Genomic DNA, 5,638 nt, shown 5'->3' on the forward strand with positions numbered 1-5,638 from the left:
ATCATTTCTGGCACTCCACCCCTAAAAGTTAGAAGTAATCCAGCCATCCTTCAAGGAAACTGAAACACGTAGGGTGGCCGCACTGTCCTCTTTAGTAATGAGCTGGCCAGTGACAGGACATTTGTGTCTTCGTGTTTGTGTGACAGTGAAAGTGATGTTTAACCTTGAAATATTGGCATGCTGTGCTGTTAAATTAATAAGAGCATTTAGCGAGCTGTGAATTCTAGAAGTCTGTCTCGCTATGGAACAGTCCTAAATTTCATCTTGTGTCGGGCTCAGACCTGGCACGTCGCACATATTTGTTGTTGATTGTTGATCTTTGTTGTTGTATATTTTTATGTTGTCAGTATATATATTTATATGTACACAATATTCTCTTCCGTTACGTTACTTCTGCACGGCACAGACCCAGAATAATGCACATGTATATATATCTGCAACGTTGTTCTTCAATTCCATATTTCCACATTAATTTATGTTGACTGTATGTTTGTCTAAGTGTAGTACCTTATCACCACAGCAAATTCCTTGTATGTGTAAAACACTACTTGGCAATAAAGCTCCTTCTGATTCTGATTCTGAGATACCGAGCATCATAGTTTTCACATTGCAAATGTAAAAGTTAAATATCATCGGACGTTTTATTTTTTGTATTAATTCTGAAGATATTTTTAGATGTCTGACTGAAAATCAGAGGTTCTAGTAATTCACGAAGAGATAGGATAAATGGTGTATGAGGTGAAAAGGAAATTGGAGAACCATCAGGCAAGAAACCCCTTAGATAAAAACAGACACACTAAACTAACTAGTAATCTCTTAAACCTGCAATAACTGCTCTTTATTGTCACTTAGGGCCAGTGAAAACAAGCTGTAAACACAACACTGACATATCACACTGTGAAGCACATAGTGGGCTTTTTTCTTCCAGCAGTTACAGAGCAACATTATCTTTCATTTGGAGTTTCTGGCCACCTGATGAATGTAAGCCCAATATTCACTCTCTTATCTCTGTTTTGGTCTCTACCAACTACTGAGGGTTATATCTGGCTCTTTAGCTGTTTATTGCTTCACCGTGTTCACAAGCTATTCACTAACTGTGTCAGTCTTTTCTATTGATGGTGACTACAGCTGCAAAACTAAAATCCCACTGCGCATGAAAGAGAGAAGCTAGCGGCTACTGTAGCTCACTAAAAGCCAGTGGTGACTACTAGATTGTTTTTCCTCATAGAAAATGAAATGTTATTATTTCTGTGTACAGTCTTTTGTAACAAGGTTGGCATCTTGAGGCCAAGTGCACCTTATGAAACTTCCAGTCTTTCTGTTTGTATATGCTGATCATTTAATACTTCCATGGAGCGAGTGCCTGGTGAAATATGACTTGCTGTGATGGCTGACTGTAACTGGCCAAATTGGATGCCAGTACACAGTCATAAACAAACAAACCAGCACTTACATCTTGCTGCTATTACACAAGTGTCTGACAGGAATACAATGGCTGATTTCACTGTGTTGCCTCAGATATATAATGAATTAAGAACATTACATTTGGTTTGTGTAATTTAATTTGCTGTTAAGTATGATCAGGCTTAAGATTTCAATAGTCAGAGGCAGCTAACTCAGTAACACTGTTTCCAGCTCTGCTCTTTAAGTGCTTTACTTCATTTTTTTCTTCCTCTTCCTTCCCTCTTTCCTTTACTTATTTCTATTAACAATTTGCTAAAGCCTGGTTGTGGTTGATTTCTGCTTCAGCATTGCTTATGTATGCATGAGGATCTGTGTACATACAAGTCTTTGTTCCCATAAAGTCCTTTATGGGTTTACATCTACATTTTTATAATATGCTTGCAGGTTTTATTGTATCAAATAAAAGGAAACAACCCCCTGTTTGAGACATTGCCGTGCTGCGCTGTGCTGCACGCAATGCTTATCTAACAAAATATTCATCTACAGGCAACTCTAAAGGAGTTGTTCCCTGAATTTGAGATCTCTTTGGACAAGAATGCAAACACCAGAAAGGCTCCTGCACTTCTGCATCTGTTCTGTAAGCTGACTGTGTTGTAAATTCCTCTGACAGAGTACAGGTATAACTCTTATCCTTCCTTTTGCTCACAGGACCAATAACTGATCATAGCTTTTCTTAGTTCCTCTCCAGTTCCCCCTTAAATGCCCTGACACGCTGATGCTCCTGATTTACCACTTCACTGAACCCTAACCATGACATTTCCTCTGCTGCCAGGGGTTGTTCCCTCCTGCTTGGCTCCCTGTCCCCCTACCTCTGCCTGTCTGTCTCCCTCCGCCTCTTCTCCCTCCTACTTATTCAGATTCCTACTCCTCTCAGTTTGCTATGTGTCTCATAACATCTCTAAATATAACCAAGCATGTCTACCTCCTCACCTTCCTCTTCCTCTCTCTGACTCCTCTTCATCTCAGTCCTGTCTGACAAATTTAAGCGTGCCTAGACAATCCGATCTGACATGCCTTTACATAACAATTCAATCCACAGCACCTTCCACCTCCTCAGCACGGTGAGACCCAAAGGTGTGTTATTGGCACAGATGCAATTCTCATCATCCCTGAAAGACTCAGAATATTATTAGATCTGTGCAACCGTAGTCTTGGCTTCGTGTATTTTTAATGCATCAGATATGTTTCTCAGTGTCAGCACAGCTTAGCACAGGGAGATCAGATGTGACCTTAGCATTATCATCACGCACACACACACACACACACACACACACACACACACACACACACACACAGCCATAAAGCCACATGCACAGGAAAGAGGATGGAAGCCTATATTCACAGTAAAGTAGGTAGGCAGCTAGCAAGAAGGATGTAAATCTCAAATAATAACCGCAAAGAGTTACGGCCCTTGCTGGCATTATGCCGTTGCACACCTTCCTCCTCCTGCCTGGTGATTTATCACTTGTCTGCCAATAAAGCTCAACATGAAAATGCCACATGTGGGAAAGAGCTGGCCTCAGCCACAGCAATGAGCCCATACAGCATTAAGAGGGTCTGGATTCATTAAACTGTCAGCGTAAATTTTGATCTGAGGGTAGTTTGCAGACAGAAAGGGAGGGGGACAACAACCGGCAGCAGGAGAGATTGCGCTGGTGCAAATGTTGGTGGAGGAAGCAAGGCAGATATGAGTGACAGGGGGGGAAAGAAAAAATGAGAGGGGCCAGATGGAAGAAAGATAGAAAGAAGGTAGGATCAGGATGACGCCCCATACAATGAGTAAATGTAAAGGCCCTGCGACGTCAGGCATCTCTGTCAGGGTGAATGTTGTAGTAGAGCGCATTTTACAGAGATGGGAAAGAACACTAACGACCGGAGTGAAATCGGATATTAATGAAAAAATAGTGGAAGTAGAGTGGAAACATGATTTTATCCAGGGAGATTTCAGATAGAAAATCATCAAGGTCAAATGGACAGTTTAGATCAAAGCAGGGTAGTAGTATGCTACATTGTGAATCAGCTCATCTGTATACACTGCATTAATGAGAAAGTAACATGAGAAGGAATCCAATGGTTTGTTTCTAAAGCCATTAATATATCATACTGTGTATGGTTGATATTTCCCCTGAAGTCTCACGTCTGCTTTGACTTTAATCATAATTTATCCTAATAACCATGTTTTTAAAGGGGTGGACGGTGGGGGGCGGGGTTGTGACAAAGATCCTCCTCTTCAGAGCTGGAGGAAGAATGGGAGGAAAACAGTGGACGTAAATAAAAGTGGCAGTCCCTCGGGTATCTCTCTCCCTAAATAACCTGGGAGCTGTGAAGAAGTCACTAATTACCCCTCCCACAGAAGAGAGGGGAACAGAGTAACGGCCAGTCACACTCGCACACAAAATTAGCCCAGGCCTGTCAGTGTCAGAGGCAATCACAAGGAGATAACAAGGCGTAGATCCTTAGATCGTGTAAGACAAACGACAGCATCACGCCTGACTGCCAGTGGCACAGACTGGAAATGGAAGTGATATATATATATATATGTATCAAGGCCATAGATCATCAAAAACAGGCCACAGAATCAGAGTGACGAGAACGTACTACTAAATACAGTGAGGCAGACAGACTGTCACACAGTGACCAGATGAATCAGAAAGGATGTCACCATGGCAGACCATCAAGCACTGATAACAGGGCCACAGACTGTTAAACATGAAGGAAAAGAAAAATCTGTAAGACACATGCATATGAGGAATACGATAACAGTCACACTGTGCGCCCATAAGCAGGAATAATACTACTGAATACTACCACAATACTGCTGCTGCGGCTACCACCACTACCACAATAGAGCTGCTTTTAACAATAATGTTAGTATGCCTAATAGCTACATGCAATCATACAAAAGACAGTCATTAAATATTAAAACGAGAACCACAGAGAGAAGACTATTACATACAAATAAACCATAAGTATCCCCTTCAGATAATGTGAATAGGCCTTAATTACAATCTCTTTTCACTTGTTTTAGGCACAGACTGTATGGTGGATATTCTTCTATTGCTGGTGATATACCTAGTGTTTCTCCTATACCCTGTTTTTCTTTCGTAGCCTATATCCTTTGATTACTTTTTCTGAATTGATGTCTTCTCTATCCATTCTGTGGTGACCCTAGCTCTCATGCATTTTTAAAATAGCTGCCTATCTTATATCTACCTCATTATCCTGAGGAACAAGTACATTGTGTTTCAATGGAAATGCAATAATATGGAAACAATTACAATCTCTTTTCTTTCTCTCTTTGTCATTCTGCTCTCTTTAGGAGCTCACGCTGTCTTCAGCCATGAGAGAATGAGTCACTGAGAGAAGAGCTGAGAAAAGAAAGAGAGAGTGATAAAAGCAAAAGGAAGGGAGCAAGGACAAAAACAGCGGAAACAGATTGGCCATTATGGGAAAGTATGCCAGTCTATCCCATACGTTGGTCATCCAATCTCCTGAGGGCCCAGGACAAAAAGCAGGTGAAAAAGGAGGGCCTGCCAAGTAGACAAGCCAATGTGATGGACACAGAAAGCATGGACAGGCTGCATTCCCTTCCTCCCTGCTTGTTTACCGGTAACCTCTCTGGCCTCATCAAGAGTTCATCTCCCTGGAAAGTTAAAGAGAAATGCGAATAAGTGAGCAAAATTGAGCAATGAGCAAAGTGCACAACCATAGAAGACATGGAACAGTATGGAAACTTATCACATACTCATTTTAAAGAATACCTGATGCTGCATATATTTATTTTTGTACAAAGGTAAGAGTTGAGACCCATAAGGATTTTTGGGTTACCAATTATCAGTGATCGATACTTAATTTTTACTTGCTGTGCTTAATATTACTACACCTTGACCTGTGAATATGGTAATCCATCCTTTCTAGAGGACAGTTTTAGCTGTAAATGAAGAACTTGGTGTGTAGATTTGAGATAACCTGAGCAGCTGCACATAATCTTATTGTGTTCTGTGATAAAACTGGAACTCAGTCAATCAATTGTACAGCTCTCCCACTGTTATATTGAATATATAGTAAAGGGGAGATCACTTTCCTTGTTGACGCACTAACACAACTAGGCCTTGACAACATCAAACTGCCTGCAGAGCCTGTGGATGTTGGGGGAGCAAAAGAGACAAGAGAA

Source organism: Micropterus dolomieu, linkage group LG13, assembly GCF_021292245.1.
Source record: "Micropterus dolomieu isolate WLL.071019.BEF.003 ecotype Adirondacks linkage group LG13, ASM2129224v1, whole genome shotgun sequence".
In the NCBI taxonomy this organism is placed as follows: domain Eukaryota; kingdom Metazoa; phylum Chordata; class Actinopteri; order Centrarchiformes; family Centrarchidae; genus Micropterus; species Micropterus dolomieu.